Source organism: Panthera leo, chromosome B1 (assembly GCF_018350215.1).
Source record: "Panthera leo isolate Ple1 chromosome B1, P.leo_Ple1_pat1.1, whole genome shotgun sequence".
Classification (NCBI taxonomy): Eukaryota; Metazoa; Chordata; class Mammalia; order Carnivora; family Felidae; genus Panthera; species Panthera leo.
The window spans coordinates 158,959,522-158,983,241 of NC_056682.1; the positions used below are offsets into that span (position 1 = coordinate 158,959,522).

At 38.9% G+C, this 23,720-nt stretch overlaps 1 long non-coding RNA gene across 3 annotated transcripts in view; it reads right to left on the reverse strand.

Moving 5' to 3' along the window:
- Positions 1-256: 256 nt before the first annotated feature.
- LOC122217148 overlaps positions 257-23,720 on the reverse strand; it is a 32,094-nt gene continuing 8,630 nt past the window's right edge. For 2 of the 3 annotated variants that reach the window (XR_006201315.1, XR_006201316.1), the window contains exons 2-3: positions 2,862-2,951; positions 257-460 (exon numbers count right to left, since the gene is read on the reverse strand). This is a non-coding gene — a long non-coding RNA (uncharacterized LOC122217148). Of the gene's footprint in view, positions 461-2,861; positions 2,952-11,258; positions 11,324-23,720 lie in introns of those variants that run through there. The other variant, XR_006201317.1, reaches the window with a different exon arrangement.

Sequence of the window (23,720 nt, forward strand, 5' to 3'; positions counted from 1 at the left end):
ACAGACTGGCACTGATCAACATACAGCTATTGAGTAACTAGGTGCAGCTAGCATTGCTAAACTTTCTGAATTGCAAAGAATATAAGAGACTTGATCCCAGTTATTTGATTATAAACAAAGGAAATGAGATACAGGAAAGCCAAAGTTATAATTTACATTTTATCAGCCTTGTTGCACTGGCTGTAACAAAGGACAAAAATACAAGGGCTTAAACAAGATAGCACTTTATTTCTATCACATAATAGTATGGATCAGAGTTGGTGTGATGGCTCTCCAGCATGAAGGGAAGAATGACCAGGAGGACAAACTTCTTTCCTTTTTTAAGGTATGATCCAATTTACACGTATTACTTCCTCTCCCATCCAAGTGGCCAAACCAAGTCACATAGCCAAACCTAGCAGCAAAGAAAGTTGGGAATCGTGGTCTTTTGCTGAGCAGCCATGTGTAGAAGCAGAAACTTCTATTATGATGAAAAAGAAGAGGAAGATGAAATAGATAGTGCAAGTCACACTTGTTAACTTCAAAAAAAGCCAAAATAGACCCATTTATAAAATTAAATGCCCAATACTAATAATTTAGCAGCCTGGTAGAAAATCATGGTATATTTGTAATGATGTGACACTTTCATGAAGAGTAAGAGTCTCAAATTCAGCTCCATTGGAAACGGACTCTAGAAATATTGTCAAGGACGTTAAGTATACTATCTAGAGCAATTTTTCCAAACATCACTGAATGTCACAGGATCACCTGTGACTGATGTCATTGAATATCAGGATCACCTGTGAAAATTATTTTAAAATATCAATGCCTAAGTCCCACACATTCTAAATCTAGGTAGGGGGCTGGACATCTAAACTTTTAAGTCCCCAGGAGTGAACAGGATGTTGGGGCTAAAACCAATGATAAAGAGAAAATCAAAGATAAATGTTCAAACTCACCTAAAAGGTTAAACTGAAAAGATTCCTTTTAAATAAACAAATACTGTTGGACTTTCTTGAGCAACCTCAATCAAAAGGATTTTAGATTATAAAAGACTGATTATGAAAGAACAGGACTGAGTTATCTCCTGGCTCTGCCACTATTAGACTTTGGGCTGGTTCCTAAAGCGTTCTGAGCTCGATGTCTCTCGTCCATAAATTGAAGGGTTTAACCATAATGATTGCTTGCAGCATTCTGTGATCCTGCATGTTTTCACCTTTTGCTAGGCAGTTCTCTTCATTAAGAGCAAAGCAAAAATAATTAACATTTAACAAATATTTATAGAGGTCTTACTTTGTGCTAGCTAGCCTCTGCTAAGAATACAAAGAAAACAAAGATTAATGCAGGCCGGACTTCTTCCTTTTTCCTTTTCTTTTTTTAATCTTTATTTATTTTTGAGAGAGAGACACAGTGTGAGCAGGGGAGGAGCAGAGAGAGAGGGAGACACAGAATCTGAAGCAGGCTCCAGGCTCTGAGCTGTCAGCACAAAGCCCAACGAGGGGCTCGAACTCACAAACCGTGAGATCATGACACAAGTCAAAGTCGGACGCTCAATCAACTGAGCCACCCAGGCGCCCCAACCTTCTTCCTTTTTCATGGAGCTTGCAAGCTATCAACTGCAAAACAGTGTACTGTGTCCCATATAATGTTGATCAGAAGCCTACTGGTGGTCACCTTTGAGTGGCAGGAATATACAGAGGTCTTCTTTCCCTCTCTCTGTCTCTGTCTCTCTCTCTGTCTCTCTGTCTCTCTGTCTCTCTCTCTCTCTCTCTCTCCCCACCACCTCCTTCCCATTTTCCCCTTTCTCCTTTGGAATTTCTTTTGTTTAAATTCAAATTTTTCTAAGTGTGTATATTCTCATAATGGAGGAACAAAGTAAATCCTATAAAAGGCCTTATTTTTTAAAACTTATTTTAAATATATATTTTCAAATTCCTGTCCTCTTCTGTAAGAGAGATAGTGAAAGTAAGCAAAATGTAGACAAAGAGGTATCTGATAAGGTAGAGCTCACCCCAAGCAGATAGAACCTATGCAAAAGCTGAGTCCCTCTTCTATTTCCATAGCTTTTAGGAAAGGAAATGAGGGCCCAGCAGAAATTTCACAGTGTGTGCATATGTCTGTGTGAGTGTGCCTGTGTGTGTGTATGTGCGTACACACATGCCTGTACTGCTTAATAGAGCAAAGGGGCAACAAAAGAGGAATACAAATAAAAGACAGTGATGAAGGAACAATGAAAGAAAGAAAAATAGCACCATTCCAAAACAATTAGTTCCTTTTTCTGTAAGCCAAACAGCTTTGGTAAGTGAGGTTTCACAGGCAAGTTCTACAATATTTTCTCAGCTTTCTCTGGTGACCTTCACCTTGCCATGGCTATTAAATGCTGAGAGGCTAACTACTGTTTGTTTCTTGGATACAAAAAACATTCACTTCTCTCTGAGTGATTCTGTGCCTCTCTGAAGGCCAGCAACCACCCCCGCCCAGTAGGCTTGCAACCTCTCTGCTAGGGGAGAAGCACCATAATGGGGTCTATTCAAAAGACCAGACAATCCAAATGCTTTGGAACATGCAGTGTATTATTATTTTCCCAGTTGCTACCCTTTCCTTCCTTATGTTCTGCTTAGGTTAAAGAATTTTGCATTTCCTAGCACACATTAATATTGTTCTGGAGGAGGAAAGAGAAACCTAGCCAGGAACAGGGGCAAGCTGAAACTAAATTCACAGTGTGTCTTAAATGATACCACATGAACTTTTCTGTATTTCATTTCTAAAAAAGGCTCCCTGTAGACTCTACTATTAACATTTACCTTGGAAACAGCTAACACTTAATATATTTTATTGAAATTTATTTATTAACAAGTTGTAGAGTTAATCATGGAACTTACTGTTGAAGGATTGCTCTTTAATCAATATCCAGTAGAACTCCATTTTTCATTACCCAGTAAGCCTTTCTAACAGTATTCTCCCTGGTGACCCTATCAATCAAACAAAGGGGGGAAAATATTTATGTCTATTCATTACTATGCCTAATGGTAGCCTATAGCATTTTTAATAGCAACTGTAAAAGTATGTCAAACATCTGTATACAAAAAAGTGATATCCCTGTATGTCAAATAAGAAGGAATAGTATTAAATGTCTGACATTACGTGTTCAAAGTAGAAGAGTTTTGAACCTTTTACAAGAAAAGAAAATAACAACATGATGTGTATACAAGAAAGCATTAATGATGTTTAGGGTCAATCAAAAGCAGTGGTTCTAAACTGAGGACAATTTTGCCCTAGGTGACATTTGGCAATGTCTGGAAACAGTTTTCATTGTTACACCTGGAGGGTGGGCGCTACTAACATCTGGTGGATAGAGGCCAGGGATGCTGTTGAACATCCTACAATATATAGGACAGGCCCCCACAACAAAGAATTATCTGCCCCATCTGTCTGTAGTGCCAGGGTTTAGACACATCTTTAAGGTACCTTCCCCAAGCACTTAAAGCAGTAGAAAAAAATGGGGACTTTTTCAAAACTTCAGTTTTGCTTATGAACCTTGGTGCCACATGCACACATCAGACCCCGGAGTTTTACTCATTCTGCACTATACATTCTCTGGCTAGCACAACCCAGCTAACAAGTGTCAGAAAGCTCCTTTCTACTTCCAATGGTGTTTTATTGCTCCACAACAAGGCTTCTCATTGCTGGGAGTGGGGAGGCACACGCCAGAGATATCTGCTGAGCTTTTCAAAACATCCTTTCCCACTAGTTTTGATGTATCTCTCAGTTGTCTGGGGGCAGGGGATGCGTGGTCACCAACAGACATTCCTAGTGCCATGCAAAGTAAATACAAAATAGGATTTGTAGGAATAACATTGATAAGTAAAGAACAGTATGCATAAGATCACCAAGCTCTCATCCTACTGAGTTGACTGGACCAGATGCACACAGCAAGCAAATCAGTACAGAGGAATCCACATATCTCTACTGAGGCAACTTGTATAGATCACAGGGGCTTCCTCTTCAGAAAGTGATAGGGACACTCCAGAGCTCAGCCCTGTTCTTCTGCTGAGTGTCTCAGACCTACAGAGCCAGATCTCTACTAAGCTAAGAAGAAAGAAAATGAGTCTTCAGAGACATTCAGAAAGAGGATAGAATGGAATAGAGTAGGCAGGAGAGATCACAATGCATTGTACATACTAAAAGCACAAATTAGTTCCTGCAATTTTTATTTTGATTGTGTGTTTGCATATGTGTACCAGGTAGTGAGGTAAAATATACTTCTCACTGAAGGTCATGGTCAAAGAGTTTGAAAGTCATGAACCTAGGGGCACCTGGGTGGCTCAGTCAGTTGAGTATCTGACTCTTGATTTCAGCTCAAGTCATGATCCCAGGGTCATGGGATGGAGCCCAATGTTGGGCTCTTCACTGAGCATGGAGCCTGCTTAAGATTCTCTCTCTCTCTCTCTCTCTCTCTCTCTCTCTTCCTCAGCCCTTCTCCCCTGCTTGCCTGTTCACTCACTCTCGCTCTCTCTCTCTCTAAAATAAAATGAAAAAAAAGGAAGTCATGAAGCGAACTCAGTCCCTTTTTCAATCTATCTGTCTGTCCCTCCCTCCTTCCTTCCCCCTTCTCCCTACCACATACCCATATCCATTTATACAGGAAAATAAAAACAGATTTATCTATTAAAATATGTATAATTAATACACAATATATATATAAGTTGACAGGACAAACCAAGCTCAGCACAAACCAAGCTTAGTAAACTCCCCTGAAGCCAGGCCATTAAGCAAAGCTGCTGAAGCTGTCAGTCATCACTATGGGTCTCACACTAAAGAGGATGATGAGCACTGATTAGGCCACAGGCTTCCTAGCACCTATCCAATTGACCTTCACCAGAGAACCTCCAGGCTTCTCTTCTTCCTAGCCACCTCCTGCCAAGACTGTAGGACCAGCCACCTACTAGTCCATAAACAGTGTTAACTGGGCACCACCCAGGGGCTAACCATCGTGCAATATATAGTTTATACATTTATCTTACTTAGTCCTAACAATCACCCTAGAATATCATTTCCACTGAACAGATGATGAAACTGAGGCTCAGGAAGATAATAGCATACCCAAAATCTTATGTCTGGGAAGGAAGTATTGGATCCAGTAGGAAAAGCCAAGGTTCCAGGCTCCAAAGCCCAAGATCTTTCCACCATACCAGTCTCTTAGTTCAAGAACAGACTGAGTTTGAGATGTTTGTGCAGAAGATTATTGGTGGGGAGACTCAATACCGCATGCAGGAGAGAAATATAATTAGGATGTTGACCCCAAGATCCCATATAGGGCTCTGGAGCTGAGACAGCCTTTCAGAGATGTCCAGTCTTAAGGCAAGGGACCTGGGCCTCCATATCCCACTCTCTTATTGATAAGTCTAGATTCTGGCTTCCCAGAGAGGAGAGTATGACCTTAGGTGAAGTGGTCCTCTTCTGAGGACAGCAATGGCAAAGAAGGACTCAGCCAAGAATCAGCTACCAATACTCCCAGAAACTGAGGGAATGAGTGCTTTAGACCCACAAAAAGAACCAGGCAGGGTCCTACAGCATCCACCACATCAAAGAACACAAGTCTCCCCATGTTTGCTATCCTCAGCTGTACTGACAAAGTTGAATCCTCTGTCCTTAGAAAAGACTATTGCCTATTTCAACTCCACCATTTACTATGTGATTCTGAATCAGTAACTTATCTCTTGGTACTTTTGTTTCCTCACCTGAAAAATGAAAATACTAATCACAATATGGGATTTTTCAGAATATAGCTCCTGGCACCTAAGCACTGGGAAAACGTTTCCTGTTGTTAAAGTTTTTGTTACTTTGCTTTGCTCCCTCCTTGCCAGCCTCTTCCATGTATAAAAAGTACTTTAAGTTAGGTAACAACAGACATTGGTTATGGAAATGCCCAAATTTCAGTTCAGGACTTTGGCCCAATGTTTATTTTAGTCCTACAACTGCTGCTGCCCCCTCATTTTACTCATTACCACTGAGACTATGATTCCTTAAAGGAAGTTTCAGGAGATGTCTTTATGAATACCTGAAGTACTCCTGGGCTCACTCCAGGATAGTAGTTTAAATAATTCATGAGAGTTGTGCCTGCAATTGACAAAGACAAGGCAAACTGCACAAGAGCAGCTTATTCCTTACATGCCTTTCCACGGTCTTTGATAACACAGGAAGCCAGCATGGAATTTCAGTATTGCTTTAAAAAAAAAAAAAAAGTGCTCCAAAGAAGACAAGACAATATTTAAAGAACAGTTAATCCCAAAAGCAATGTGAAGGTGACAGCCACCAGGTGATAAAAGTAAAAGAGGTACTACATTCTTTAGCCTGGTTTGGAAATGGTCCCTTCAAGAACCAGACCATTTTCATTTTCAAGAGGAAACACTAAGTAGAGTGTAGTTTTTCTCCAAACAGAAGCCTTGAAGATTTTTTTTAATGCTCTGCCAAAATGAATGTTGGATGATGCTTGTTGCTGTTGAATAATTAAGACGTTAGCTATTTCTCTAATGCTGTTAGAAAGCACTGCTTCACACAGACAGAGATTGTATAACTCCAATGGGTCAGTGCAAAAGACAAGATATTGTTAGAATGACAGTTGTATCCTTAAAATGCATTCTATTGACATAAAGATAAAAAGGAGTTTGTCTCAGAAGGCCAGCATGCTGATAAGCCAGAATACCCAATCACATAACCTATCTGGGCTTTCATAATTTTGTTTTGGATAAAGCCATGAGCCCACTGCCTACTCTTTCAACAAAACTGCCCTATATCCAACTGAACAGAACTATTCAATTTTACCCCCAAAGCCCATGTTTTCCCATCTCCAAGCCTAAGCTTGTGCATCTTCCCTGTAACCAGAGCCCCCTTCCCTCCACTTTCATCAAACTCCTCTCCATCTTTAAGGTCTATTGCAATGTCATCTTTTAATGAAAGCTGTTCTGGGCCCACCTCTCCAAACTAGACACAATAATTCCATGTAAACTTTAATAACACCTTGTATGAATCTCCCTTGTGGCAATAATAATTCTTGCCTGTTTTGCTTGGGCTTATTTATTAATTTATAACATTTATTTTTCCTCTATCTTGTCAGCATTTTAAGGCAGTGACTATGTCTTAACCCTTTTTGCACCTTCTTCAATACCTGACACTACACCCTGAACTTGAAAATGTTCAATAAATGTGGCTGGATTTATCAATAACACTTTCTTTTGGCAGTCTGGGACCCACTATTCATCCTTTTATCATCACTGTACTTCCTCTTTCATCCCTGCTCATAGGTGTCAGCACAAAGTGACCTCAGCTATCCCTTGAAAATATCAGAAGATCAAAGGTTAAAAAGCTGACACTGTTTATGAAGGGTTGCTACCCCTCTGACTACCTAGGAGTTATGGGATTCTAAAGCTCAAATGCTCTTTATATAATATCTGAATTGGTGAACTGCCCAACGTCACATATGGAGCAGACCTACGACTAAAATCTAATGTAATGATGAGATCTTTTGTTGTTCAATACTGTTGGCATAGATAGGGTTAGAGTTTTTCTCTTTTGTGATCTTGAGCTCGTTATTTTCAGGAATGTAATTTTTTTAAGTATAAGCCTAAGAATATTAATTTGCCAAAACAATAAGAATTATAAGAAACGTTGGACTTACTTATAAATTTACATGTACAGCCAGGAGGCTCCACCCTAATCCAAAGTTTCAATGAAGAGTGTATCAGATTTAAATACAAACAAACATATACTTGCCTATGACAAAAACACTACAGGTTCTGTTTGTACTATGAAGAACATCCAAAAAAAAATGAAGTTCAAGTAGAAACGTTTTTCTGATTTTATTCTCAGTAGAACTCAACCACAAACCAAAGTCATAGATGAATAATGCTTCAAATGAAGTGAAAATAATGAATCAATACATGACTGGCAAATTCTGGGGAATAGATCAGAGTTCTGAAAAATCATCACAAAAGATTTTCTTCCAGGGAGCTTTTGCAGCATCCAAATGCATTTATTACTGGCTCACTGCAATTTCTATGGAGCAGAAACTAAGCAAGACTTCTTGCTCACTTCCATTTTTCATAGAGTTGGCTATAACCTCATATTCCCTTGTTTAAACACAACCTACAACCTGTCTTCCACAGGCACCCCGTGATTTGTTGACCTTATAGCTTCCTTATGCCCCAAAGTTAAGATGACCTTATACTCCAAGACCATGTTTGGAAAGCTACCTAGTGTCAGTTTCTTTATGATGCCTGTGTGTGTCATTCTCCTCAAGGTGATTATCACATGAGTGAGCATAACACAATTCTATACAACACTTCTTCCATGTTGTGAGGTTCAATACTAAGGTGCCTGGTGACTGTATCTAATTATAATAGAGGCCACTGGAACTATTTAACACAAACTCCCACAGGACTACATAGTCAAAGAGAAGCAAATGCTTGTGCGATTATGTGGTAAATTCAGGGATCAGCACACACAAGATCAAGGAAATTTCAATAAAAGCAGATTTATCTTTTCAGATCTCTGTAGGTAATGAGAGGTCATATCTAAGATTTGCTGCATAGGAAAAGCACCTTCAGTCAACCTATCTGTCAGCCTGGACAGGTCTTTAGGGGAAAGTCTATGCAGGGTAGAATGCCAAAAGGTTATACAAAGTATATGAATGAATGTGGACTATAAGGGAAATCCTTTTAGTTTTGGAAATGATGAAATTTGAGCATGAAATAACTGACTTCTAACAGCATGATAAGATGTAAATTCTGGTTGAAATAGGTACTGCCCTTTCAAAATGGTCATCTTGGGAGATTTTTCATACTCTACCTATGCTACTTTTGTTCAAAATATGTCATCTTTTAAAATTAGTTTCAGGGCACATTCTGTCAAAATCTTCATCTGGGCTTTTCAGCTAGGCTTGATTTTTGGAAAACAACCAGCTACAGGCAGACTCTGAGGTGCCCCCATGCTTCCTGGTGCCCCTGGATGCAGGTGCCCCTGCTTCCTGGTGTTCATGCTTTTGTGTGATCCCCTCCCCTCAAGTGTGAGTGGGGTCCATAACTTGCTTCCAGCCAAGAGAAGATGGCAAAGATGACAGAATACATATAATTACATGTATTTAATTACATGAATATAATTACATTATCTAAGACTGTAACCCATCTTGCTAGTAGACTCTCTCTCCCTTGCTGGCTTTGAGGAAGCAAGTAGTCATGCTGGGAAGGTCCACAGAGCAAGGAGGTGGGTAGCCCAGACAGCAAGAAATTGAAGCCCTTAGCCAACAGCCCAGAAAGAATAGAATGTTGCCAACAAGCACGTGAGCTTGGAAGAAAACCGTTCTTTGGTCAGGCATTCAGATGAGACCCATCTCTGGCTAATACTCTGCAGCTTTACAAAGGACCCAGCCATGCCCAGACTCCTGAGCCAGAGAAACTGAGATAATAAATGAGTTCGTTTTAAGCCACAAAGCTCGTGATGTTATTACACAGTAATAGATAATTAATGTGAAAGCTGATCATTCTGAGCCAAGATTAGTCAATATAACATGCAATTTTTTTTACCCAAGATATCATTCTTAAATTTTGTCCTCTTAATTATCTTTTCCTTACCTTACTTTTCTACCTATGCACTCCTAAGAAAATCAAGAATTCTCTTGAAAGGGAACCACTTTTGATTCACCTAATACTTTACAGGCATTTATAGGACATTTACTATGTGTCAGGCACTGTGCTAAGCACTTTACATATTTTATTAATCTACACAACCCTATAAGGTAGCAATTCTTACATTCCCATTCTAAAAGTAAGGAAATGAAGTAAAATACGTTTCCCAAAGTCAAAAAGCTAGTAAACAGCAGTACCGAGAATCTAACTCAAGAAGTCAACTTCCAGAGTTTACACACTTAACATCCATCTCTCCCATTAAGGATGTACACAAGCATTAGCTGATTTAACCCAAACAAAGTCCCTATAAAAAGCTATTCTAATGACCAAATTTGCAGATGAAGAAATTGGGGCTTTGAGAGTTTAAGGAATTAAGTCCCTTAATTTGTTAATAGTCGAGTGTAGAATAAAAGAACCAAAGTTCTTTTTTTCTTTTTTGCTGCCCTAATCCAGTGCTCTTTCTACTGCAAGAATACCAGTCAGTTGTTGCTCTGAAGCCCTGAGGCTAATTGTTTCATGGGCACAGCAATATCCAAGAGAGAAGCTCTGAAACAGTTTTGAATGAAGAAACCATCATCCAGACACTCAATGTAAACACACTTTTGGGTTCCATTTTGAAAGTTAACACTCATCTCCAACAGTATTTCTATGATCATAAAATTATAATTGCCACACCTCATAAGGCAACACAAACTTTAAAGTCACACCTCATAAGCAAGCACAAAAGTTATTGAATGTAAGGTATATAACTCTGGGAAACTCCATTTCTTAAACTACAAAATGAGAAGGGTTGGAGAAGATCAATATTTCTCAAAGTATGTTCCAGAGGACACTAACCTTACAAGATGTTAAAACATGTTCAGGGGAGAAAAAAAGAAGCACTGGGGTGGGGTTGTATGGTCAAATTAGTTTATGCGATTTGCAGCCCTCTGCGAGGCTCATGTCCACATTAGCACTTAGAGGCTCTGAGAAGTTCTGCACTAAAGAAATCTATGAACTCTGCTGAACCCAGTGGCTTCAGAACTTTTTAACCACATGACCTTTTTTTCTGGGAACACTTTTATTAATGTCTGCTAGGACTCTAATTTCTACTTGGGAAATTCCATGAACTTACCTCAAGGTTAATTTTCATTTCACAGAAGGTTAAAAATTAAGTTTGACCTATAAAGTGAGTTAGAGGTAGTTTGTTTAAATTATATAAAACTTAGGAGGCAATTGCAAATGTCCCCAAGAGCATACATTTTCTCCAGACTTCCAATCCATCAATTTTAGCTGCCCATTATCTACTCTTTCTTTTCAAGGTACTTTGAGTTAATGATTTTGATGAAACTCAGAATGAAAAATAACATTTACAGATAATCAACCCATTTCCAGAGCAAAAATTTTTGGTGTAACCATTTGTTCTACCAACTTGCTTCATGTAATCACACATTCACCACAAAGAAAGGGAAAAAAGGACAAATATATTACATTTCTATTACCCAAGGAGTCTGTGAAGTTTTCCCCATGCTGGTTCCTTATTTCAGCTAAAATAACCATGTTCAGAGGGTATATTAATCCTACTGACCTTTGCTAAGCTATTTAGAGGAATCTCACCTTCCTTTTTTTCTTCATATTAAAGTTTTTGGTAGAGTTTCCTCACCCAAGTCAGTTTTGTAGTCTGTAAAGTGGAAACAATAAATTGGAGGCTTAAGGATTCAGTTCCTGTTCCTTTATCAAGCCACTTCCCACACAGCCAAGTCATTGGTATCAAACATAACAAAGTTATATTTAGGAAAATCGTGGGTGCTGCTTTACAGCAGTTCTTTTGCTCTGAGTCATCTTGGCTTCAGCTCCAACTTCAGGCAAACTATTTAACTTTTCTCAGGCTTTGTTTTTTAAGCCTCTGTTTCATCATCTGCAAAATGGGTTTATAATAGCTCCTGCCTTACAGTATTGTTAAGAGGAGTAAATGAGAGAATACATGGGAAATATCACTCAATCCATTTATTCAAAAAATGCATCTGTGGACCCAGAACTCTGCTTTTAGGGATGTTACTACACTTAATCATTATTATGACACTTACACGGTGGCTTCCAATTTTTATAAATGAGAGAATAGGAAAGTTAAGAAATTTGCCCAAGTTCAACCAGCTAATAAATAGAGTACTATGAATCTGAACTCTATTTGCCTCTTCGTTCTTTCTGTTGCACCACAATGATGTTCAACAAAATATGTTGAGTGTCTCCTATAGCATACATTTGCCAAGATGCTGAAGCAAATTAAAAAAAAAAGAAAGAAAGAAAGAAAGAAAACAATCTTAACTCAACCTAATCTTTAAACAAAGACATAAAGTAAGCCAAACTGATCTCTGTCTTTGCTGCCCAACTCCAGGGAACAGAATCCTCATGTTGCTCCCATAAGCCCAAGGATCCTCTCACTATGCCTCAGTAAGGCAACCTAACCAGACACTGGCCTGCCTTCTAGATCAATGCTACTCAAAGTAGCTGTCCATTGCAGTTTGTTAGCAGACAGCGTTGAAATAAAGGGTTTGCACTAGAATATAAATTAACATGCTGCTTCCTTCAATGAGAAATTCTTGATCACAAAAGAAAAAAAAAAAACAGCTTAAATTAAAAGAGTGCTTCATAACCTGTACTTTATCTCATGGTGGACCAGCGTCAATCCCCAAACCACACTATGAGTAGCACTGTTCCACAACATTCTCAGTCCCCTTATCAAAACAGTTCATAACTGTTTTGATGCTCATTTCCCATATTCTCTGCTGTTTTCTGTGACTAAGCTGAAAAGCTAATTCATGTAAAGGTATTGATGTTGCTAACGGTTAATGTTTGGTGTCTCTAGGTAAAATATTTATCATTTAAAATGGGTCTATTATAGATATTCCTTAACCCAGAAAGTCATTTTGATCATGAAGATTTTAGACACCAAGCAAGACCATGAGAAATACATATTAGGAAGACAGAAGAATTTAGGTGCTGCTTACATCACAACATACTAACCCACAAATATGTGAGTATGTGCACATGTATACACAGTCCCAGTGTGGCATGTTGAGGCATGGTATGTTGTGGCATTATGACTTGAAGGTTAGGGAGAAAAGTTGCTTGCTCTTTAGTCAAAAGATTAAAAAAAATTTCCTCTGAGTTTGCTAAGGACAGATAGGGTGAATTTAAGCCTTGCTTCTCCATCACAGACAGATCTATTTTCTCTCTCAGACTCTTCCCTACTCTGAGGACTAAGGGTGGCTATGTGCCCAGTGTGCCAAGAAGAGTGCCTGGCACATCATAGGTACTGCATAAATTCACTAGTTCCTCAGCAAACATCCACTTAGCCCTTAATTTGTGCCAGGCCCTCTTCATACAACAGGAAATGAAACAGATAAAGATGATATCATGCATGATCCTCACATTCCAGTGGGGGAGAGATTAAATACAAGCAGGGAAGAAAGAAGGTGGAGCCTTTAAAAAGTTCAAGCTGGGGACAGAAGGAGGAAAAAGCAAATTAAACGTGTGCAACCTAAATTGTGTATTCTTTCTCTTAACCATATCCAGAATGTAACGGAACCACCACAGTTCTGACTTTGGGTATTTAAATTGCTCCAAAAGGCAGTTGGACTGTGTTTAAAGAAAATTTTTCTTACTGGGATAGATTACTATGGGAAGGTACAAAGTCTATTCTCTTGAGTTTTTAACACAAAATAAATAATCCAAAAATAGGTGACTAAAACCCAACTCTTAATAGGAACCATAAGAATAAAGAACACTGGACAGGGAATCTGAGCCCATGCTGTGCCATTTATAAGCTGGGTGACCTTAGCCAAGTCACCCCACCTCTGTGAGTCTCAGTGTCCTCATCTGTAAAAAGAAAAGAGAGTGTTTGGTGACCTCTGGATTCCCTTCCAGTCCTGTGATTTCAGTGACACTAAACTCTTCCAGTCTCTTCAAATCCAGCACATCTATATTTTCATTATTGTAGGTTTTCACCAGAAAAATAGGGTAATTACTTCTGAAAGTATAGTGTTATCCTCAAGTTTTTTTTAAAAGTATAGCCCACTACTGAGACTACAAGCATACAGAGTCTGAGAGAGAAAGGAAAGACAGAAAGAGAAAGAAACAGAGGAGAGAGAGAAAAAAAAAAAAAACACAACAATGTCATCATGTCTGCATAGGGCTTTTAACATACTTCTTACTGTCATGGCTGCATCTCCTTCCCTGCCATCGCACACTTTATATAGTATGTACTGCTGAAAAGCAACATGTAAGCCAAATTTTGTTCACTTAAAGCAAACTGTAAGTACAGTGGAGAAACGGTTATTAAAAAGAATCCTCTGCTCCTGGGTGGCTCAGTTGGTTAGGCATCCAACTTGGGCTCAGGTCATGATCTCATAGTGTGTGGGTTCAAGCCCCTCATTGGGCTCTGCACTGCCAGCTCAGAGCCTGCATCCTGCTTTGGATTCTGTGTCTCCCTCTCTCTCTGCCCCTCCCTGCTCGTGCTCTGTCTCTGTCTCTCAAAAATAAATAACTGTTAAAAAAAATTTTTTTAAGAATCCTTTCACATCTTTTGTAATGCAAGTAAACACCCCATACTTCATTTTCGGTAATAATCTGAGTTTATATAAATTTATATTTTAAAACTACCCCAGTATTTACCAAAGGTCCACTCTGAGTCAGGCTCAATGACAAAAGGTTCACATACAGAATTATATCTAATACTGACAACAACCCTAAGAAATTAATCCTGGGATTATCACCATTTTAAAGATGGGGAAAATGCAGCTCAGAAAGACTAAGTGACTAATCCAAAGTCACCCAACCAGTAGGGAGGAGAAGAAGAAAGCAAACCGACATTTATGTGATCCAAGAGCCCAAGTTCTTAACCACTACTATATAGTGCCCATGAATACTAAGGCAAAGGCCTGCTCTGGGCACATTTGAAATATGGAGCCTCACTTTGTCCTTTGGCCTCTGTTTTCTAGCCCCCAGAGTCCCTCCAGACATTTCTCAGCCACTAAACCTTGTTTCCATGTCTGACAAATGGCAAGGGGTTTCCAGGCATAGGTACTACTCTCAGAAGTCCAGGTCTGTGAGCAGAGATAGACGATGGGAGGCTCAGAGGAGAGTGGCCAGGCCAGGAAAAGGCTCAAAGCCATGTTATCTGGGGACACTTGGAAGAAGTGGGTAGGTTTGGACTGGAGAGGAAAAAACTCAGGGGAAACAGATGCTAGAAGAGTCTTTTCATAGTTCAGTGGTCTCATTTGAAGAAGTTGCTTCATCCAGAAGCAGCAGACTCTTGGTACATTCAGCAGCACAAATAAATCTTTAAAATACAGGAAGAAACAAAATATGACCTGTAGCACAATGCCATCTACTTAAATTAAAAATCTATGATAAAAGAATAATGCCTGTTTTATAAGAATTCATACAAATAGAAAGATACACATCACATGTATTAGGGTTGCTGCCTACAAAGAGTGAGGAGGGGAATCAAAGGGAAGATTTATCCTATTTTTTATTCCAAATAAATGAAGGAGAAATACATGTGATAAATAAGCCCCAGATGATAATGCTAGGATCAGCAAGTGAAATTTGAAAAGCACCAAGAGCAAAATATATACAGAACCCAACCACTTTGGACACCTCTTCTCATCCAATATACTAGCATCTCTGGTCTGAAGTATAGTAACAGCCTCTAATGACTCTCCTTAAGTCCACATTTTTCTCTGTATAGTTTATTTGCAGAGCAAATCTTTTAAAACACAGATCAGATCCCATTACTCCCTACCTGAATACCCTCCAGTGACTCCCCACCTTTTACAGAGAAAAATCCAGTGTCCTTACAATGGTCCTCATGATTTCACTCCCATTCACTTTCTAATCTCATATCCCACTGCTCTCTCCTTGGTATCCCCCTTTCCAACCACACTGGCCTCACTAGTGCTCCACGAACACACTATGTACATGCCTGCCAAGGGCCTTTGCATTTACTGTTTCCATTACCTAAAATGTTCATCCTCCAGACATTCATATGTCTCATTCAGGACTCCACTTGAAAGTCACTTGTCAGTGAAGGCTTTCCTTCCAAGTCTAGTTAAAATTGCAAGTTCCCACTCCTGACACTCTCTTTCTTCCTTTCTTAATTATCTCCTGTCATGCTCTTCATTTTACTTGCCTTATTCACAATCTCCCTCCTGTAGAAAGCAAGCTCAAGAGCATAGGGATTTCTGCCTGTTTTGTTCATTGCTGTATCTTCAGAATTTAAACAGTATATGGAACATGGTACACACTCAATAAATATATTTTAATTGATTTTTGTTCAACATAAAAAAAAATTCCTATAGAATCGTCCGTTAACGAAATGAAATATCTTATAAGAAAATGAACTCCCCATTGACTTTTTGTAAAGATATTGAAGGAAAGATTCAAGCACTGGGTATTTGGACTAGATATTAATCCAAGCTCCTGCCAACCCTGACATACCATAGCTCTGTGAAACACCACAAAAATGCTAAAATAAATTGCTCAGACTCCTAAAACTGGACCTCAGGAGGTCAGCAAATGCTTAAGAAACCAGAATCATATTCCCAGTCTCCTATATCTATTGAACTGAGTACCAGCAGTTTGAGTTTGTTTTGTTTTGTTTCATTTTTAATCTTTTAAACCCCATGAGTCTATTTGGTAACATTTTCTCCTGAATACAAAAAAGCAGCATACATCTAATTGCAAATGAGAAATTTCAGGACAAGCTAGTGTTATCAAATAACTGTATTATCTGGAAAAAATTCATCATCGCACGTAATTTAAATTCTTGCCCTTTGCTCCCTTGTGTATATTTTTGCATTAAAAAGTCTGTTTAAAATTAGTTCAATTCTTCCCTTTGGGATAGATTTTAAAACAAAAACATGGAAGGATTAAAAAGAGGAACAGAATGACTGATAGTTGAGATTTCTTCTATAGAGTCTCTTGATTTATATATGATAAGAAGGTTGAAAGCATATGTGGAAGCACCAAAAAAGAAGAAAATGAATATTCTAGGGTCCACGCAAATGAGTTATGCCACCACCCTCCAGGGAAAAAAATACTTTGATTATATTTTTTTTTTTAGTGATGAGAAAATTGCAGTACCCAAGAGGCAGAGACCCTGCTTCAGACTCGATTAAATGTGGGCTAAAGTAAGACCCAGTTATTTCGGCATTATCTCTTCCCTCTGCTAGAAGGGATTCTTCAGTTATGTGAACAGTCCAGGGATCTTACAAGTAACTAGATCATAGCAACAAGAGTGGTCCTCTGCTCCTGGACATGAAAATTCTAGAACCAACCTGGAACCTCTTCGGAGCCAAGAAGGTGTTCCATCCCTGTTTACAACTTTCCTCAACACAGAGATTGGGGACTTATGAGGATATCCACTTACAACATATTATTTTATTCAAGAAAGAAAGGGGCAGGCTTATCCCTCCACTTTTATAGAAATCTATTCTTCCTAAACAAAGAAGGAGTCTTGAGCTTGGGGTTTTTCAGGCAATGCACACTCTTCTCACTGTTGCAAATATTTAGTCTATTTCTGGAAAGGAGCCCACAAGTATACCACAACTAAGAACAGAAACCAATGATTACCATTTGTTCATCACATTCCCTGCCAATGCAGGGATATCTCAGACAATTTTTTTTCAATTTTTTATTTAAATTCCAGTTAGCTAACATACAGTGAAATACTAGTTACAGGTGTAGAGTGTAGAATTTAGTGATTCAACACTTAAACCTAATACCCGGTACTCATCACAACAAGCACCCTCCTTAATCCCCATCACCCATTTAGCCCATCCCCCATTCACCTCCCTTCTGCTAACCATCAGTTTGTTCTCTATAGTTAAGAGTTTGTTTCTTGGTTTTCCTCTCTTTTTGTTCCCCACTATGTTCATCTGTTCTTGGTCTTAAATTCCACGAGTGAAATCATGTTTTTGTCTTCCTCTGACTGAGTTATTTCACTTAGCATGATAGTCTCTTGCTCCATCCATGTCGTTGCAAATGAGATGTCATTCTTTTTGATCACGAGTAATATTCCATTTTTATATACCACCTCTTCTTTATCCATTCATCAGTCGATGGACATTTGGACTCTTTCCATAATTTGGAAATTGTTGATAATGCTGCTATAAACACTGGGGTACATGTATCCCTTCAAGTAAGTATTTTTGTATCCTTCGGGTAAATACCTAGTAGTGCAATTGCTGGGTTGTAGGGTAGTTCCATTTTTAACTTTTTGCAAAAACTCCATACTGTTTTCCAGAGTAGCTGCACCAGTTTGCATTCCCACCAAAAGTGTAAGAAGGTTCCCCTTTCTCCACATCCTCACCAACACCTATTATTTCCTATGTTACTAACTTTAGCCCTTCTGAAAGGTGTGAGGTGGTATCTCATTGTAGTCTGGATTTGTATTTCCCTGATGATTAGTGATGTTGAGCATCTTTTAATGTGTCTGTGGCCTATCTGTATGTCTTCTTTGGAAAAATGTCTATTCATGTCTTCTGCCCATTTTTAACTGGAATATTTGTTTTTTGGGTATTGACTTTTATAAGTTCTCTACATATTTTGGATACTAACCCTTTATCAGATATGTCATTTGCAAATATCTTTTCCCATTCTGAAGGTAGCCGTTTAGTTTTGTTGGTTGTTTCCTTTGATGTGCAGAATCTTTTGATCTTGATAAAGTCCCAGGAATTCACTTTTGCTTTTGTTTCCCTTGGCTTCAGAGATATATCTAGTAAGAAGCTGCTATGGGCCAATGTCAAAGAGGTCACTGCCTGTGTTCTGCTCTGGATTTTTATGGTTCCTTATCTCACATGTAGATATTTCATCCATTTTTAATTTATTTTTGTGTACAGTGTAAGAAACTGGTCCAGTTTCATTCTTTTGCATGTTGCTGCCAAGTTTTCCCAACACCGTTTGTGGAAGTCACTGTCTTTTTTTCCATTGGATCTTCTCTCCTGCTTTGTCAAAGATTAACTGACCATATAATTATTGGTTCATTTCTGGGTTTTCTATTCAGTTCTACTGATCTATTCAGTTCTAATGATCTACTGGTCATTTTTGCGCAGTACCATACTGTCTTATTCACTACAACTTTGTAATATATCTTGAAGTCTGGAATTGTGATGCCTCCAGCTTCGCTTTCTTTTTCAAGATTGCTTTGGCTGTTCGGAGTCTTTTGTGATTCCATGCACATTTTAGGATTGTTTGTTCTAGCTCTGTGAAAAAATGCTGTTGGTATTTTGAAAGGGATTGCATTAAATGTGTATATTGCTTTAGGTAATATACACATTTTAACAATGTGTTAAAGACATTTGTTCTTCTAATCCATGAGCATGGAATGCTTTTCCATTTCTTTGTGTTGTCTTCAAGTTCTTTCATCAGTGTTTTATAGTTTTCAGAGTACAGATCTTTTACCTCTTTGGCTAGGTTGATTCCTAAGTATCTTATATTTGGTGCAATTGTAAATGGGGTTGATTGCTTGATTTGTTTTTCTGCTGCTTCATTAATAGTGCAGAGAAATGCGACAGATTTCTGTATGTTTTCTATTCTCAGAGGATTTTTAAAGGGTGTTCCCCAACACTGAGCTGAACAGTGATCTACAGGGTCACTGTTCCTCTTCCTGACATTTTCTCTTTTATGTTCCCCAACCCACTCCCTCCTGATAATGGATAAGTTCATTGTATAGAACATATGTTTTATTATCAAAATTAACACCTTAAAAATGCTTTAATAGTGACTCAAGGGTAGATTCTGAGTGACTTCTATATGCCTAGCATTGTGATCAGTAAGAGGTGAAGACTGAGGGGGCAGGGAGAATGAGGAAAGGCGGGCACAGTAAAGAGTGATCTGTTTGTACCCACATAGAATTCACAATTCACTGGATGGACAAGAGTATCATTATAAAATAAATTTAAAGGTAACATAATATGGTGCTTCGTGCCACAGAAACAATAGCATATTTAGCACTGGAGGAGACCAGATTCCATGTGCTTTAACCTGGAATAGGTCTTGATTGGTATGAGAACAAAACAGAAAAGATAGAGGAGGTCAGTCTCTAGATAGGCCTGGCCAAAGTCAATCACCCTGTCCCTATTGGTCTACCACTATGTGGCCATATAGGGCAACGGGAGCCACAAATAAACTCAGGAGAGATCAAACAAGCCATGGAATTTTGTTTTTTTAAGTTTTTATTTTAATTCCAGTTAGTTACAATACATAGAGTGTTCTATTAGTTTCAGGTATAATTCTACTGCATAATACAATACAGTAATTCAACAGTTCCATACATCATACCCTGTGCTTATCACAAGTGCACCCCTTAATTTCCATCATCTAATTAACCTATAAACAAGCCATAGGTTTTGGTCCCACGTTATGTTCCTCCTTAGGATTATTCAACACATAGAACCCAATTCTCAGAAAACACAAAATTAAAATACTGCAACTAAGCCAACAAATTCTTCCCTTTCTACAGAGAACCATTCTATGCATATATTTATGATCAGCTTTTCTCCAATGTGAGAATTTAAAACAGAAAACAGCTAGCAAAAAAATTTTGAAAGCAGGTACGAGATCAGGGCAAAAGGGCCAGGTCCCAGAAAAACACGGAAAGAGTTGGTGCTTAAATCCCAGGCAGAAGGAATGAAGTCTTCCAGTGTGGTATAGTGCCATCCTGGAAGTGACAGTCTCCTCCCATTAAAACCCTTTATACTCATGTAAGTATGACCATACAGGCCCTGGCTATATGACTGCATGGCACATTACTTACATTCAAATAGAGAATGGGGCAATCCTACCCACCTCCAAGGGTACAGACACTGGAAATAATATAGACAAAGGTTTAGGATGGGGCCTAGGCCAGAAATTATCAAGTGGCATTTATTATTAGCATTGTTAATAATAATAATTTTAATATCATCACCCTTCCTATCAAAGCTTCTTGTTTCTTTCTGACTTTTTTTGCTATACCCAAATAACTAAAAAGTTATATGCTCAGATCCCCACAGGGTTTCCTTCTCCTGTTAGTACTGTGGGTCATCCTGGTTTAATCAGTCCTTTTAAAGAATCACCAGCCATTCTTCTGGCTGACATTTTAATCAGGTTTTCCCAAGAATCCCAAAGGAGGGGAGAAATAGAGCTGCAGTGAAAAAAATCCACTTTTCTCTACATGCCAGTAAATTATAACTTTGTAGCCGCCTCAGAAAAAGAACAAAAGGCACATGGCAGAACATTTTTCTGGCTGAAAAAACTGACAAAGCAGTAGAATCAAGTTCCTTGCAGTATTGATGGTGGGGTGGGGGTGCCAGGCAGGGGCAGGGAATAAACACAGTTCTGTAGAAGCTCAAAAAACGCTTCAAATAGTGAATGAATAAATGAATGATGCAGGGAAGATTTAAGCTATTATTATTCACTTTTTATATTCTGCTGCTTCCAGAAAGGATTTGAGGAGGTTGAGGAATTAATTATACAAGTCAGAGTTTATATGTTCTGACAACTACCATGGAAGGTAAAACAGAGAAAGATTCCAAATAGCCCAAGATTGGGAGCATTAATTAATTAATGCTAACTCTTCCTACCTGAGCAAAGGCCTCAGGCTAATAACATTCTAAAATTGCTTAAAAGCAGTTGTAGTCACAAAACCAAGGTACACCAGGAGTCCATTGGGAACTTTAATAACATTACACCTGAGCTCTTTATGTGAGAAGGGAGCTCAAGAGACTGTTCACAGACTAAAGCAAGATGGGGAAAAAGCCTCACTCAGCAAATAACATGCCATTAACTTGGTGTGTGTGAATGGTACTCAGGGAAGCAGTAATTGAGTCAATAAAAAGTCAGAGTGGATAAACAGGCCAAAATGGGAGGGTGGATGAACCTGCCAGTTGCCAAGGAAATACACAGTGAGACAAGTCAGAATATGTGGGTCACTATATTAGAGTCTTAAATACAATGCACATTAAATAAATGGTAGTAGTGATATTATGACGTAATGGAGGGAAGAAGTCATTTAATAAAAATAATGGCTCAAGTGTATCATGTGCTTACTACATTCCTGGCACTGTTTTAAGCACTTTACCCATGTCTAATCCTCATTTAATCCTTCCAACAGCCCCACAAGGCAGGTTCCATGATAATTCTTACTTCACATTTGAGAGAACTGAGGTACTGAGACCTTAAGTGACTTACCTTTCATCTATTATCTCATTTAATCCTCAGGCCAATGCTCTGAGGGAGTTACCATTTTATATATAAGAAAACTGAAGCACAGAGAGGTTAGTAATTTGGCCAAGGTCACACACCTAGTAACTACTAAACCAGGGCTCAGAGCCATCTGACTGACTCCAGAGCTGGTACTAACATGCTGGCTGCTGCATGAAATCTGTCTAGTTTCACCACAAGAGATACCTAGCATGAAAAATTTGGTTGTGTATTCATAGTAATAATAATAGCAAATCCTTACATAGAACTCAATGTGGGCCAGGAACCGTTTTCAATAATTAACTTATCCTTACAATATCCCTTTAGAGCAAGGAGTACATTATGCCCATTTTACAGATGAGGAAACCCAGAGAGGTAATATGCCTGGCACAGAGTCACACATTAAGTAGTTGAGAGCATTTAGAGTCTGTGTTTTTAACCACCCTGCTTTCCTGCCTAAGAATGATACTTTGAGGCCATGTTGAACAACATGACGATCAATAACGGTGAAAAAGAAATCAGCAACAGCAAGGAATTTCCTTCCAAAGCCTCCTCTTATCACACAAGGGTATTCAAATCATCATTATGTCTCAATGACAACAATTCCTTTTAAAACTGGTGGTCTAATCTGGGGGAAAATCTTGTTGTTCCCAAGAAAGAGACAGCATATGAATGGAAGCACTGTGCTATATTGCAGACTATGACAAGATGCAGAGAGAGGGCATTCTGTATCCCAAACACCTGTCATTGCCATCCCAAATAGCAAAACCTTCTGCTTCCTACTGGATGGGTAGCAGCCATCATAACTGTTGAGGTCGCCCACGACTAACTAGAACTGCAGTTCCACTCCAGTATCCTCTCTGTCTTTGGAGAGCAGGCCGTGATTTTATTTTATTTTTTCTAGACCCTGCTGTTTTTTTCTATAAATGCTATTGTGTGAAAAGACCCATAAGGAGATAAAGCTGAGAGATGCTTGCCTGTTGAAAATACGTTTTGTAGCCACTCACAAAATGTGAATATGCCTGCCACTGCTAACCGTGCTGATGGGAAGCCCTTCAAAGGTGTAAGCACTGCCTGCTCTCCCCGCTGCTAAAACATCTCCATCTGCAGTGAGTACTGTGGAGAGGCAGTCACAAAAGATCAAACAAAATGGCTCGAAAGGATTACTCTCCATTTTTATTAATGTTCTAAATTCCAGGAAAGCCCGTATACTCCAGTGGCAGTGTCTGTCCCACAGGCAAGGCTTTTGACCCACAGGGTGACCCATACTTTTGAGACCTTCCCATTTTCATCAGTGATTCCTTTCTGCTAAACCCGCTGAGATGGAAATCTTGTCCAGAGTATGCCTGGGGTTTGCAAATCAAAGGAGCAGCACCAGAGTCCAGATTTAGGGAACCTCAACTAGATGCCTCATTCTGGATTCCTATTCTACCCTGTGTTTACCTCATCTCAACACACATCAGTCACCCTGTCCTGAAACTGTCCAGGAACGTGATGGCGTATCTCACCCAATAAGCAATAATTTCTCTGTGACCAGAAAATAGGTTTAGTTTACTTTTGTTTATGCAGAACTTGGAATTGTGCCTAGCTGATATAAGCACTCAATAAATATAGTGACTCAGGAAGCAGCCTATAGGGGTAGCCCCAGTCCCAGCTATGTTCAAACAAAACCAAAAAAATGGGGGCTTGTTTTCATCATCCTTCATTGAGTGCTTATGCCACTGTAGGAAATATTTTGATATCTGTCTCATTTTATATTTACAAGTGACCCTATTATGTAAATGACATAACTATCCTTATTTTACAAATGAGGAACTGGAAGCTCAGAAGGAC